Genomic DNA, 16,617 nt, shown 5'->3' with positions numbered 1-16,617 from the left:
GAAAAACAATATTTCATAAAAATCTATTTAAAAAAAAAAGTCTTAACGTCTTAGCGACTTGTATCGTATATATACAAGACTACACACTTGTTTCATCACTCACTCTGTAACCGTCACCGAAAACTTAGCCTCCCTACCGTCACGATCAACACCGACAAATGTCACCGACCACCAAAATTCTCACGGCCAACCAGGGCAAAAACCACTTCTCAAAACTCACATCCTCGTCTTCGAAGATGAAAATGTAATATCCATCCATGAGATTTTTTTTTTAAAAAAGGGCAAAAAGGTAACTTCCCCTTTAATACCATAAAAGTGGGTGTCTTGAGAATTCTACACAATTCCACTCCTTTTTCTTTCTAAAAATATCATAATATTTTCCCCCTTCTTTCTCAAGAAACCTATCGGCCCTCTTATCTTCTTCTCCAACCCTCACCAAAATTTTAATTAACCAAGCTTTAAAACAATACACAATCCTTCCTTTGTAATTCTTATATAAACTCACCTATAGTTTCAAGTCTAAATCCTTTCCTTCCTTCCTTTTAATTGAGGTCGAAGCTCTCTCTCCCTCGCATTACACTTTGGTTTCAGTTACAATTCAAGGTAGAGGAGTGCAGGCATGCTTGTTTTGTCTCTGATCATGGCTTAGTGGGTGTTCAGAAGCTAAGAAACAACAAGGATGTTGGAAGCTAGGGTTGGGTTTTGAGCTAAAATTAGGTATGTTTGGATTATTAAATTTAAGTTGTTTTATGGAATAGGCTAAGGCAGTAGCTTATGTGTTTGATTGAATAAGCATGATGGAATATTAAGAACAAGAAAAGAATGATTTTTAGGGCAGAAGCAAAGTAGTGGATTTAAGCCATAAGCTGTTTTGGCACATAAGTGATTATTTAGAGTTGTCGTTTGGGCTGCTATAAACTAAGGGATAATAACAAGTGGTATATGTATGGTTTTTGAGATGTTATTATGTTTGGAATGATAGAATAAAAGCTTGAGTTATCTTATGAATGGTTAATGTTGTGTAGATGTTTTTGGATATTGTTGGTACTATCTTGAGTTGTTAAGAGCAAGGATTAGGGACTAAGCGTGAGCTGCTGCTTGTTTACGTGGGTACAGATGTGAGTATGTATGTTTAGAGAAAGGCAAAGTTTGAAGCTGTATTTGGTGTTAAGTTCGTATGGACAATTTCGTTTGTATATTTTCCTGTGTAACCTGAAAGTAAATAATTGTTGAATTTTTAGATTCTTCATTCAATTCCCTTCAAATCGGATATAAATTTCATGTGATTTTGATTAGTAATGAACTCGGAAAGTGTGTTTGAAGTTGGAAAATTCTGCTGGAAAACGGCTTACGGGTTTTGTCATGATTTTTGCGAAATGAGCTAAATTGTGGATTTAGACTAGTTAGAAAGGTGCAGAATTGAACGCCTATGATTAATAAGAGTTTGATCGAAGTTTGGGATGAATTCGGAACACGCAGAAGCCATAAGCTGCAATTAAGATGTTTCGGGGAAAAGTGCTTACGGAGCACACCAGGAGCTTAATTAGGACTCAAGCAGCGCGGAGACTTCAAAAGATGTTAAGATTGGAAAAATTGTTACCCTGCTTGCTCTCCGGGAGTGTTTGAAGAGAAAATATAGTTGGTGCGCCATAACTGTGAGTTGATAACTATCATTATCACATATTTTCACTATTAATATCATTTATATTTTGATATTTTTCTACGTTTAAGTGTTTATAAAAAATGGGGAACACACCCTTTGAATATTTTTCCTCTCATTGATACTTATGATAAAAGTCAGAGATATTATTATGGTCTCTATTTAGATTTATCTCTGACTTATGGAGCAAAGGATTTGAAATTGAGAGTTGGTTGCATATATTATGACATGTGTTTGAGACATGGGAAATACGGGTTTTGAAATATATGTTTTTTTTTTGGAATTTTCGATACTAATATGCGTTTTTGAAAGGATTTGATATTAATATGTACGCGATTTGGATTTGGGTTTGAATTCGGGTTTGCTTATGATTTGTTAAGCATTAGATTTTCAATTGAGATTTGATTGTACGTATTTTGAATATAAGTTTTGATATTGTGAAATATGGTTTTGGCATTTTGTTTTAAGAATGGTGTTTTGAAAATTACGGTTATAATGACGACGACCTAGGTGCACCTAGTATGTGATTTCAATTAGGTAAAGTTACCCCATTAGATGGAGCCGCCCCTATGGAATGGCCACCATTAGGAGGAGAGGGCTATCAATGAGAGGTAAACTCCCTAATTGAAAATGTTTTACACTTTGTTTTGAGTCGAGAGAAAAGAGCTATCCGTTAGATGGAGCCGCCCCTATGGAAAGGCCACCATTAGGAGGAGAGGGCTATCAACGAGATGGAGCTAGTTCTCGATTCACCCATTTTGATTATTTTTACTAAATGGAGTTTTCTATATTTTCTTTAAAGACTTTTATCAAGATTTTCGACAATATATTTTTTAAAGGCTTTTGTTATGATTTTCGGCGATATATTTTCTAAAGGTTTGTAATCTTATTTTCACCCCTTTACGACATTGGACTCAGAAATATTCTTATTTGATTTTGGATTAATAGAATTTTATACGGTTACTAGTTTGTAAATGAACATTAGATTTTGAGAAACTTAATTACTCGTGCCCATGTGTGTTTCCTTTCTAGTTGGTGATGGTTGTTGTCTCCTCACTAAGTCTTTATGACTTACCCCTTTTTCTTATATTTTTACAGATTCAAAGTCAATTGCGTAGAAAGCTTCTAGCAGGGTTAAAGATCTATCAGTGTCACTTTTGGTAGGCCCTCTTGGTTGGTTTCTCTTTCTATATTTATATTTCAGTGTCCATTGATGTATCTGCAGCTATTTGGAAGTCTAGGATGTGTTATTCTGAGTTGTACAAGTATGAGAAAAATGTTAATTGAGATATTGGATGATAAAACAGGTTTTTAAAACAGGATTCATATCTTGGAAATGTTGAATTTACAGGGGAAACTATGTCGAAATTTCAGTAAATATTTTTATTGAAGTGAAAACCGAATTGGAATTGTTTTTATTTTATAGTTTGTCAAGTTGAATTAATAGGCTTGCCGAGCTGGAATGTTCTAGTTCGTGCGCCGGTCACGATTAGTGTTTTGGGTCGTGACAAAGTTGGTATCAGAGCTTCGGTTGTAGGTCTTAATAGCTGCAGACATAGAGTAGTAATAGATTTTTGCTAATGAATTGTGAACTGCGGCACAATTTATTTGCAAAAAGCTATTAGCACTCTATGGTAGTGTCACTTGTTGTTCAATCTTATGATTCCTTTTGGGTCTTTGAATTGTCTCACTTTGTTTGTCGCTTAGTCCTATTTTTTTTGGTCAATTTTCTTTCATTTAGTGAGGGTGCCACCCATTAACAAGATCTTCACTAGAAGGGAAATTGGTTCCTTGCGAATTTAAAGCTGAACCGTAAAATCTTAGTCAAATAGGTCGTCATTCGGGCTGTTCTCATGGTTGACTTAAATAAAATGATAAATGATGTAGCATTTATGTTGACAAACGTGACTGAGTTGTAGGAGTAATTAATGTCGAGGTTCCTAGAGAAATACGAAGAAATCCAATGATGATAAAGATTATTGTTGGCTTACAAGGAATACAATGGCTTGTGTAACAAATTGTTGGACAATAACAACATGGTAATCAGGCGCATAGAAATGTTTTCGGCCCACAAGAAGTTAGTCATAGTGAGTACCAGTCGATAAACCATCTAGAGAGATCAATGTGGATATAGAAAAGTTCATGAAACTTACACCTTTACCTTTTATATGTCTACTATGTGTGTGGATATAATGACTTATTGACGGTCAAGATAGGTTATGAATGAAATTATGATGCTCTCATTTAAAGGTGGATATAAGGATGTGGGAGTTGACATAATATAAGTTGGAAGGTATGGTATATGACTAGTTTGATATATTTACACGTGGAAAACAAGTATGATAACCTCTGTTGGGATGAAGTGAGACATCTTAATTGTTTATGACTCGTTTTCTTTTAGAAAATGTTGGAGATGAATTTCCTCAAGAGTGTGAAAGATCGGACTAAACTGAGTTCATGCCAGTTTTAGAGTACAAAACCCTATCATAGTAGAGATACGTGTTAAGTGGTTCATTATAAAATTAAGAGAATGCTTAATTGGATTAGTGGTTAGATCTAAATGTGCTACTTTGCGGAGGTTTAAAGCTTAACACTTCAGATTAGGCAACAAAAGCTTAGGGGATGTAGTAGACAAATATTTGCAAGAAATGAGTTGAATGATTATACATAGATTTTTCTTAGCATGATGGTGAAGTTATATTTGGTTATTAGGAACAATAAATATAAATAACATAAATAGATAGTTCTAGTTGACAAACTTTTGGGCACAACGCAAAGTGTTGAGTAGATCATGGGGCATGTAGGTAATTTACTCTTCCTTGTAGTACTTTTGATCCTACAACGGTTGATTCGACTCTGGAAATATTTTGTTTCAAGGATGAAAAAGTATGATTTCAATGTGGTTAATTATGCTATATTAGGAGTGTTCATCATGGGTAGCTACGACACAACTATTATTTAGTCATGCATTAACATAGTCGTGTCAGTACAAATTTATAGAATTTTGAGTATGAATTGGTTGTTTGTCTAGTAAGCCACCTTACCCTATTATAACTAAGTAGTGAAAGTTGAGATATCGGGTAATCACTTTTATCCTTTTGAGGAAAATCTGGTTAGGTATTATATCATTTAACCTCAAGTTTAGGTTCTAACAAGTTATTAAAGAGAGGTTGTCAAGGATAATTGGTTTTGATTAGGGATATACAAGTGAGTGAAGGAGAATTATAAAGTCCCAAAAACATTTGGGTTTCTTGATATTGTCCTGAAGAACTTCCTGGATGGTCACTTGATATCGAGACTATATTCTCTATAGACTTGGTTCCTACCACTCAACCCACTTCCATACCTCTTTATCGAATGACCTAGAATAACTTACGTTGTTAAGGGACTGACCACAAGACCTTCTCAAGAAGAGATTCATTGACCTAAGTCCGTTTCCTTGAGGATTAATGGTATTGATTATAAGTAAGGAAGATAGATATGAGTGATTGTGTGCAGTTTATAGACAAGTGAATAAGGTGATAGTTAGGAATGCATATTGTTTACCATGCGTTTATTAGTTGTTTGACCAACTTCAAGAAGCTTAGTGTTTTCCAAGATTTATTGAAGTAGGGTATCACTAGTTGGATATTAAGAGTGAACATACATCAAAGACAACTTTTCGCACATACTACGAGGATTGTAAAATTCTGGTTATACCTTTAAGACTTACTAATGCTTCAATGTCTTTTATGGATTGATGAATTGGATTTTTCAACCTTAGATTTGTGGATGATATTGTTTAGTGATGACATTTTGTGTATTCCAAGAGTGAAGAAAGGCATGACCTAAGAGATCCTACACATGAGTGAATATGTCAACAATAATTTTGCTCTTAAGATTTTGAGGCATTAGCAATATGAAAGATTTTTTTTTTAGATTTATAACAACCACAAAGGTCTTAGTATAACTTAAATTTAAGACAAATAAGGTGGATGGACTTGTATCACCTTGGAAAGTCAAGTGTCGTTGTAAATGTTTTGACTAGGAAATAGATAGGTAGTCTTACTCATTTAGACAAAATGAAGGGACTTATAATTAAAGGGCTACAAAAACTTGTTGAAAAGGGGGATTCAATTTTAGCTTGCTCATTCAATGGCATTATTGGTCATGTGTAAATTTGTTCCACTATAAATTACAGTATCAGGGAGACTCGGTTAAGATTTAGACTAGGTAAAATTGATAGGACCTTGGAGGAATGAAGCATACGAAGAAGGAAAGACATGATGTGAAGTTTATAATGAATTTTTTTTAAGGAAGTATTCAACGCCAATGGTGGCTGGTACCTGTGCAGTTTAAATTAGTCAGTCAAAAAGAATCAGTTCGTAACAATATATGTTTGAGACTAAAAGTGAAAGTATGGGAGAATTATTTGTATTTATTAGCAGGTAAACTTTAAATTTCGAGGACGAAATTTTCTTAAGGGGGGTAGAATGTAATATCCATCCATGAGATTTTTTTTTTAAAAAAGGGCAAAAAGGTAACTTCCCCTTTAATACCATAAAAGTGGGTGTCTTGAGAATTCTACACAATTCCACTCCTTTTTCTTTCTAAAAATATCATAATATTTTCCCCCTTCTTTCTCAAGAAACCTATCGGCCCTCTTATCTTCTTCTCCAACCCTCACCAAAATTTTAATTAACCAAGCTTTAAAACAATACACAATCCTTCCTTTGTAATTCTTATATAAACTCACCTATAGTTTCAAGTCTAAATCCTTTCCTTCCTTCCTTTTAATTGAGGTCGAAGCTCTCTCTCCCTCTCATTACACTTTGGTTTCAGTTACAATTCAAGGTAGAGGAGTGCAGGCATGCTTGTTTTGTCTCTGATCATGGCTTAGTGGGTGTTCAGAAGCTAAGAAACAACAAGGATGTTGGAAGCTAGGGTTGGGTTTTGAGCTAAAATTAGGTATGTTTGGATTATTAAATTTAAGTTGTTTTATGGAATAGGCTAAGGCAGTAGCTTATGTGTTTGATTGAATAAGCATGATGGAATATTAAGAACAAGAAAAGAATGATTTTTAGGGCAGAAGCAAAGTAGTGGATTTAAGCCATAAGCTGTTTTGGCACATAAGTGATTATTTAGAGTTGTCGTTTGGGCTGCTATAAACTAAGGGATAATAACAAGTGGTATATGTATGGTTTTTGAGATGTTATTATGTTTGGAATGATAGAATAAAAGCTTGAGTTATCTTATGAATGGTTAATGTTGTGTAGATGTTTTTGGATATTGTTGGTACTATCTTGAGTTGTTAAGAGCAAGGATTAGGGACTAAGCGTGAGCTGCTGCTTGTTTACGTGGGTACAGATGTGAGTATGTATGTTTAGAGAAAGGCAAAGTTTGAAGCTGTATTTGGTGTTAAGTTCGTATGGACAATTTCGTTTGTATATTTTCCTGTGTAACCTGAAAGTAAATAATTGTTGAATTTTTAGATTCTTCATTCAATTCCCTTCAAATCGGATATAAATTTCATGTGATTTTGATTAGTAATGAACTCGGAAAGTGTGTTTGAAGTTGGAAAATTCTGCTGGAAAACGGCTTACGGGTTTTGTCATGATTTTTGCGAAATGAGCTAAATTGTGGATTTAGACTAGTTAGAAAGGTGCAGAATTGAACGCCTATGATTAATAAGAGTTTGATCGAAGTTTGGGATGAATTCGGAACACGCAGAAGCCATAAGCTGCAATTAAGATGTTTCGGGGAAAAGTGCTTACGGAGCACACCAGGAGCTTAATTAGGACTCAAGCAGCGCGGAGACTTCAAAAGATGTTAAGATTGGAAAAATTGTTACCCTGCTTGCTCTCCGGGAGTGTTTGAAGAGAAAATATAGTTGGTGCGCCATAACTGTGAGTTGATAACTATCATTATCACATATTTTCACTATTAATATCATTTATATTTTGATATTTTTCTACGTTTAAGTGTTTATAAAAATGGGGAACACACCCTTTGAATATTTTTCCTCTCATTGATACTTATGATAAAAGTCAGAGATATTATTATGGTCTCTATTTAGATTTATCTCTGACTTATGGAGCAAAGGATTTGAAATTGAGAGTTGGTTGCATATATTATGACATGTGTTTGAGACATGGGAAATACGGGTTTTGAAACATATGTTTTTTTTTTGGAATTTTCGATACTAATATGCGTTTTTGAAAGGATTTGATATTAATATGTACGCGATTTGGATTTGGGTTTGAATTCGGGTTTGCTTATGATTTGTTAAGCATTAGATTTTCAATTGAGATTTGATTGTACGTATTTTGAATATAAGTTTTGATATTGTGAAATATGGTTTTGGCATTTTGTTTTAAGAATGGTGTTTTGAAAATTACGGTTATAATGACGACGACCTAGGTGCACCTAGTATGTGATTTCAATTAGGTAAAGTTACCCCATTAGATGGAGCCGCCCCTATGGAATGGCCACCATTAGGAGGAAAGGGCTATCAATGAGAGGTAAACTCCCTAATTGAAAATGTTTTACACTTTGTTTTGAGTCGAGAGAAAAGAGCTATCCGTTAGATGGAGCCGCCCCTATGGAAAGGCCACCATTAGGAGGAGAGGGCTATCAACGAGATGGAGCTAGTTCTCGATTCACCCATTTTGATTATTTTTACTAAATGGAGTTTTCTATATTTTCTTTAAAGACTTTTATCAAGATTTTCGACAATATATTTTTTAAAGGCTTTTGTTATGATTTTCGGCGATATATTTTCTAAAGGTTTGTAATCTTATTTTCACCCCTTTACGACATTGGACTCAGAAATATTCTTATTTGATTTTGGATTAATAGAATTTTATACGGTTACTAGTTTGTAAATGAACATTAGATTTTGAGAAACTTAATTACTCGTGCCCATGTGTGCTTCCTTTCTAGTTGGTGATGGTTGTTGTCTCCTCACTAAGTCTTTATGACTTACCCCTTTTTCTTATATTTTTACAGATTCAAAGTCAATTGCGTAGAAAGCTTCTAGCAGGGTTAAAGATCTATCAGTGTCACTTTTGGTAGGCCCTCTTGGTTGGTTTCTCTTTCTATATTTATATTTCAGTGTCCATTGATGTATCTGCAGCTATTTGGAAGTCTAGGATGTGTTATTCTGAGTTGTACAAGTATGAGAAAAATGTTAATTGAGATATTGGATGATAAAACAGGTTTTTAAAACAGGATTCATATCTTGGAAATGTTGAATTTACAGGGGAAACTATGTCGAAATTTCAGTAAATATTTTTATTGAAGTGAAAACCGAATTGGAATTGTTTTTATTTTATAGTTTGTCAAGTTGAATTAATAGGCTTGCCGAGCTGGAATGTTCTAGTTCGTGCGCCGGTCACGATTAGTGTTTTGGGTCGTGACAGAAAAAGTCTCAGAAACGAAATCATCCAAATTACAATTCTTCGTCCGCATGTGGAACAGTAACACCTTAGTGATTCGTGCTTCTAGAAAAAACAGTTGAATCGCTCCTCAAACAAATTTCATCTAAAACCAAAATTCCGATTCTACATCAACGATTAATTTACAAAGGAAAACAGCTTACTCTAGAACAGAGTCTCTGCGAATGCGGCATATGCAAATCTTCAATTGGTTGGACGGTTGAGGAGTATAGCGTGTCCTAAAATGTTGAAAGCAACACATTATATTGTTTCTTTGATTCTCAGGCTTTGTAGAGGTGAATCGGTGATTGGTGCTTCGACAATGATTGCTGATCACTTTACAAATTACATCAATGATTCTGAATATTTTTCTGTTTTCATGTTTATGGAAATTCCTTCACTGTTGGTAGCTCTTTATGCAAATGCGCGTATTGCTGATTCCGTGATTAAGGATTTTGTGAAAATTTGCTTAGATTCGAAGGACAAAAAGTTGCAGGGTGTTTACCTTGAGATGTTATTGGAGTTTTGTGAATTGCTTAGAAGGACAGGGTGTAAGTATGATGATCATCTGTATGTTTTTTGCCGGGATAGTTTTGCATCTTTGTTGACGCTTGTTGGTCGTGCTAGCTTTCATAATCCTAAAGGAAAGGTTATGCTTCGGGGTGTTTTTGACTGTGTTCACGAGATCGCAGATGAGTTGTTGAGGTTTTTGGATTTGAGTATGAACTGTCCCACGGGCAAAATTCACCATCCGATGAATTTTTGAATTGTGCTATTTGTTACAAAGAGGATCCCTTGTTTGCAGGAGTAGTTGATCAACTTCATATTATATTTATTAAGTTATTGGGCAAAATGGATGAGTGCCTTGAAGTCATGGAGGATTGCTTGGTTAACAAGAAACGTGAAAAAGGTGATGGGGACGTTATCCATAATGGGTGGTCTCATTATATTATAATCCTGAAGGTATTATTTCACATCTCCAAGTTCTACAGCGGTGCACAAGAACAGCTTTGGGGACTTTTCTTGCGTCGAAAAAATGTGCTACCTCATATGATTGTTCGGTACGTGAAGATAACTGATGATCATCGGTGGCTTCTTGAGAACAGAATTGTGACTGATTTTGAATCCAGGAGGCATTTGGTGATGATGCTATTCCCCGACTTAAAAGATGAAATATTGGGATATGAGATGCTTATTGACAGGTCTCAGGTTTTGGCTGAATCTTTTAAGTACATATCACGAGCTATGCCTAGATCACTGCAGGGTGATCTATTTATGGCATTCAAGAATGAGAAAGCTACAGGACCGGGCGTACTAAGGGAGTGGTTTGTTTTGGTGTGTCAGGAAATATTTAATCCAAACAATGCTCTTTTTGTGGCATGTCCAAATGACCACAGGAGATTTTTTCCTAATACTGGTGAGTTTTGTTTAGATATCTAAATGCGCAATTTTTCTGTTCTGCTTACCATGCTTTCCAAGTATTTTTCAATGACAAGTACGTTGTTCTCGTGTCTTTTCAAAAGAAACATAAATTTGATAAGATTTATAGAATCTTGACAAAATGAAATTTCTTAGGATAATAAAATGTTGACCTAGTGTTCAAGGGCGTAATTGTGAAGTCCGTGTTCAAAGGTTCAAGACTACTTACTTCATAAGTAACTTCTGACTTTAAAAACCTCAATAGTTTATTTCTGTATCAGTAGCAATGATTCATCTGGGTTTTAGAGGTTCTCCATTAACTTTCAATATTTTAAGAGACTCCTCCTTGTGGAACATCTTTTTTCTTCCTGAATAGAGGGAATGGATCCTCTCCATTGGAAGTCTCTCAATTGTTGTCAAATGTTACATTTGAACTGTCAAACATGAGAGAAAAAGAAATATAAAATTATAAAGAAAAAAGAAGATTAAGTTTGTGGTTGATATGTAACAATTGTGAAAAATGGAGAGAATCAATTTCCTTGAATAGAACTTCATATCCCAGCTGTCTTAGGTATTTCAACTCACCAAAAACCAGGAGGTTTTCAGATTTGATTAAACATGACAACCTTTTGACAGAAGTGTTAAAGTTGAACCGTGATGGGCCAGTTCACCTATTAACTCTTAATTGTGTAATACTAATATGTCTGATCATTAGCATTTTGTCACAAAACTTGAGTTCCCATTTGTTAATGTTAGGTACTATGGTTGCTTAGCTATTTTCGCAAATATTGATGTGTTTTACCGTATATTTATCAATAGATATTATTAAACAGCTTCTGTGCAATCATATTTAGTATTACAAGTCTTGATAGAACTCATAATTGAGAAGAAAGTATAGAAAAGTGAAATATAAATTATATTGACTCTGAGGGTTAGTGTGTTACATCAAGTAGCCATTGAGGCTTTATAGAAAATTAGACAAACTACGTTCCAACTAATCTAACCAACATGCAACGAACTTTTACATCTCTAATACTTAGTATACTCTCCTTCTACTTGTCTGCAGCATCTATGGTAAATGCTCTGCACCTAAGGTACTTCATCTTCTCTGGACGTATTATTGCATTAGCTTTGAAGAAGAAGGTGCACGTGGGTATTGTTTTTGATCGTGTATTTTTCAAGCAATTGGCTGGAAACTATATTACTCTAGAAGATATTCGGGATGCAGATCCTATAATGTATAGTAGCTGCAAGCAAATATTGGAGATGGATGCTGATTATATTGATTCAGATGCATTAGGACTGACATTTTCTACAGAGGTAGAGGAATTAGGACACAGGGAATTGATTGAGCTCTGCCCTGGTGGAGAAAGCCTTGTTGTGGATAGTAAGAACAGGGAGAAGTATGTTCATCTTCTCATACAGAATCGTTTTGTGACATCCATATCTAAGCAGATATTACATTTTGCCCAAGGTTTTGCTGATATTATATCTTGCTCAAGTCTAGAGTTCTTTCAATTGTTAGACCATGAAGATTTTGATTGGATGCTGCATGGGAGTGAAAATGACATTTCTGTTGAAGATTGGAAGGCACATACCAAGTATCATGGCTATAAAATGAACGATCGTCAGATATCTTGGTTTTGGAAGGTATGTAGGATACTGATCTTATGGGATCACATTGTCTTTACCTTCATCTTCACTGTTTATTTTTTCCCTCTTTTCTTGCATTTTTTGGTTAGTGTAAATTTATTATATTTATTTTCATATTCAAGAACAAACTAAATTGTAACCAGAAAAAGGAGAACAAACTAAATTAATTTCCCCCTATTTAAATAGTTCATAGGCAGGATGCAGGAGTAGATTTATTGGGCAATACATATCTTGCTACATGGTTATCTCTAAGGTTGTCCCCGCTGTGTTCCATGTCCTCTAATCTTGTAAAATAAAACCAATTTCCATGACAGAATTGTTTGCCTCGTTTCAAAATAAAACCACTTATAAAATTCACTTCTCTCCTTATTTCCTGATCATCAGTCATGCTAGAGTTCTATTCTGTGCTTGTGTAAATTATTCATATTTTCTAGCCGTGTGCCCGTGTTAGGTTCAAGTTTTGATTTGCTCTATATTTTGTATAAATGCCTTCCTCAGTTCCTTTATGCTTCCAAATAGTAACATGGTTTTGTTACCGATGCATGAAATCATAATTATAATACTTTGTTTACAACAACCAAATCTTTTTAAGAAGTGTGTTCGGAATACCATAGTGCAGTCGTATTTACCTTTGCAGTACCATAGTGCAGTCGTATTTACCTTTGCAGAATCTAGTTAAAACCAGTGTTATAATGAATTCGAAAATCCTAGAATGTGAAAGTTTCAACACTTCCATCTGCATAGTAAGTTCCTATGACTTTTTTATATCATTATTCTTATTATTAAAAAAAAAAACTTAAGTTATTATTTTAAGAAAAAGCATGCAGTTATTGAAGTCTTTCTGGAATGTTTCTAAAATAACTCATCATGTAAATTTGCAAGGAGATGCTGCTCAGTGTTTAATTTGTTGATATTATATTTTATCCAAAAAAAACTTGGCAGATCGTTGGAAGAATGTCGGCGGAGCAAAAGAAGGTTCTTCTGTTCTTTTGGACATCAGTGAAACATTTACCAGTTGAAGGTTTCCATGGCTTGAATTCCACTCTATTAATTTCCAAATCCTGTGAACCTGATAATCATTTGCCCTCATCTCACACATGTTTTTACAAGCTGTGCTTTCCCCCGTATTCTTCTATGGCTATCATGCAAGATCGCCTTGGAATCATCACTCAAGAACACATCAGCTGCAGTTTCGGTACTCAATAACAGTGAATAGAATACACCTGCAATTTGGTTAGAAGTGGTTTCGAATCTTTTGATTGCAACATAGAAATACCGGTAGTCACCTTTGTACATTTGGATAGGATTGTTCCTTCTTTTTTTTTGTCGAAATGATAACCTGAGACAGATACTAATATAAGTATATTAGTATCTGTCTTTCTGCTAATAATTTTTTTCCAAACAAGTCTTTCTAATAATAAAGTATAAAAATGGAAGGAAAAAAAGTCAACTATTATCCTTGGAATAAAATATAAGCAATAAAAAATTCACATATTTTTGTATTTTTTTTAAATGAAATACATTAATTTTTCACATACAATTTTTACTCAAGGTTTACATTAAGTAAATGATACCCTTAATAATCTATAATTTCATTTTTAATCCTTACAAAAATTTCATTTTTTAGTTTATGTAAAATTTTCCGTTAATATTTTTAGTCCTTGTAAAATTTTTGACCAACATTTTTATTTTCAGTAAAATTTTATATTAACACTTTTCGTTCATAAAAATGTTAAAAATATGTCACAAGGACGGAAAAAAGAAATTACGAACTAAAAAGAATTATGGATATTTATAGCGATCATAATTAAGTCTCTAATTTATATTTCGCAAGGAGCTTTCATGGAGGAGTTTGTCTCCCCTCACTCCAAGTTTTTAAGGGTATGTTTTATTTCTTTTGTAATTTATCTTTAGTTATCATGTGTAACTAAACCTTTTTAGGTTAGGGAGATGAACCTCTATTTTGGTTGTTGGATAATTTATTTAATTTAAAAACTTGTTTTATAGGACTAAATCTTTTTAGGCTAGGGAGATGAACCTCTATTTCTTTTGTTTAGGGTTGTTTTATAGAAAAAGTTGTTGTTTAAGGGTATAATTGGGATAATGAAAAAGTAAGTATAGATATGCTCATACTAGTTTGTTACACTTTTTAAATGATAAAGAAAAAAAATTAGATATTTGTGTTTGTTACACTTTTATTTTAATATTTAAATTTATTCTTATCTATTTGTTACATATGTGTTATTTGTATTGAAAATAAAAGGCATTTTGGGAAAGAAAAAGTCAGCCCAAACGAGTTATATTGTTTTTTTTTGACGTTGAGTTATATTGTTATTTTCATTGAAATCTACTATCTACTATATATATTAAAGTAAGGTTATTCATATTAATTAAAACAATTTACAAATGGCATCACCATATGCATCCAATTTCCCGCTTACTTTATTTTGCATAACTTAATCTTAATATATATAATCTTAATATATATAAATGTTAGACAGTCTGACCTAACCCTAATCCCGCCCTTTTTGGTGGGTCTGAATAATTTTAATGAAAAAAAAGGTTTTCCAAGGATTCGAACCGGGCACCATATGGCCGCACTGTACAAGTTTCACCACTACGCCGCCTCCATTTTGATTGAAATATTATTGCTCCTAAAATTGATATACCGTACTAAAGCATTTTTTTTAAAGCCACAAATATCCTAGAAGTTCCTTTTCTGATAGCAATTTCATTTCATTATTAACGGTTCTTTTATTGATGATCGTTCTTTATTATTATTATTATTATTATTATTATTATTATTATTATTATTATTATTATTATTATTATTATTATTATTATTATTATTATTATTATTATTATTTTCCTTTTTCTTCTCATTTTTATAGATTTAACAGTCATTACGGTTAGGATCTGTTTCTTGATGTATGCTTACTACGTGTAATGATATTAAAGTTGCATTTTTAAAATTGTTGATAATTTGACTGATTCATATGATAATTTTATCACTAGAAACTTCACTTTTTAGTGTAATTTTGTTGGCCTCTTTGTTTCTCATATATTATATTACTTACAGTTATTTATTCTGACTTTTTATTTGCAAAAATCACTACACTTGATTATAACATTACTTTGTTTTCTCCCTTTGACTTTTCAAACATGTTTACTATTTTAAATTTGCTTATTTTAGTTGTTCTTTTAACATGAATGTAATTGAATATAAAGGTTGAGAAAGAACAAATTCATGAACACAACCTGGTAATATTATTTGATAAGAAAATAAAGTTAATATAGCTTAAATTGATATAATTTTTGCATTTTTTTTGTTGCTTTTTGTAGTTATTTTATAGCATATTATTGAATGTATAATCAGTATGATATTTATATACGAAATTCTACAAAACCCGTGCATCGCACGGGTTAGAGTCTAGTATCTACTATATATATTAAAGTTAGGTTATTCATATTAATTAGAACAATTTACAAATGGCATCAGCATATGCATCCAATTTCCCGCTTACTTTATTTTGCATATATATCTCAACAAACCAAATCTTATTTTATATATTTTATTTTGCATACATATCTCAACAAACCAAATCTAATTTTATTTTTTTATTTGTTTTTTGAAATAATATCTCAACAAACTCATCCAGTTATATTTTATTTCATGATTAGAAGATTTTTATTTAAGTAATGTGACATTTGTATAATTTTACTAATTCAAAAATGGGTACAGATTTCTGCAAGTCCGGGTACTAAAAATGTGTTTATTTTTTCTATAAATATATTAATAATTTTACGAAATCCAGTTAATTTCACCCGTCTGTGCATCTATTCATTTATGGGCACTTGCAATATAGTTTATTTAATTCTATGTGTTAATAATTTTAAAAATCCAATTAATTTCATTCACATGTGTATTAATTTACGGGTAGTTAAAATATGATTTATTTTATCGTATTCGTGTGTTTCCATACAATACTCATTCTATATTGGTTTGTGGTGAATTTTATTTTCGAATATCGTGCATACAGAATATTGGTCATCTTTAATTATATGTCTAACCTGGGCAAAGCCGGGTAAATACACTAGTATAATCATGATTATAGTTTGATTTGTTATAACTTGAAAGCAACAAACATTTATATTTTTAGTTTCAATCCAAATCAAAATTTCATAAAAAAAAACTGTTAATAATTTTCAAACATTAGTGCAATAAAAAGAGCGGAAAGACGGGCATGTGACTTCCAGTCTTTTCGCTTGTAGAGAATAAAAATAGATTATTGATTGATATAAGAAATTTTAAAATAGAATGAGTAGTTTGTTGAGATATTTATGCTAAAAGGTGAATAATGCTTTTTTTTTGGTAGTGGCCGGGGTATGAACCCCGGACCTTGCATATTTTATGCATTGTCCCAACCAGCTAAGCTAAGCTCACGAGGACAATGCATTTATTCAAGAAAT

The 16,617-nt window shown here is 32.9% G+C and overlaps 1 pseudogene across 1 annotated transcript; it reads left to right on the top strand.

Moving 5' to 3' along the window:
• Positions 1–271: 271 nt before the first annotated feature.
• On the top strand, positions 272–13,549 carry LOC146944728 (E3 ubiquitin-protein ligase UPL5-like; annotated as a pseudogene). Its single transcript, XR_015026053.1, has 6 exons — positions 272–1,655; positions 2,759–2,820; positions 3,402–7,545; positions 8,648–10,492; positions 11,561–12,144; positions 13,090–13,549. The product of XR_015026053.1 is annotated as an E3 ubiquitin-protein ligase UPL5-like (transcript).
• Positions 13,550–16,617: the final 3,068 nt, after the last annotated feature.

Source organism: Medicago sativa, chromosome 2 (assembly GCF_051527215.1).
Source record: "Medicago sativa cultivar Bolivia chromosome 2, Bolivia_mono, whole genome shotgun sequence".
NCBI classification, from domain to species: Eukaryota; Viridiplantae; Streptophyta; class Magnoliopsida; order Fabales; family Fabaceae; genus Medicago; species Medicago sativa.
Note: the sequence above shows the minus strand (reverse complement) of the source record. Positions and strands in the feature narration are given on the sequence as shown.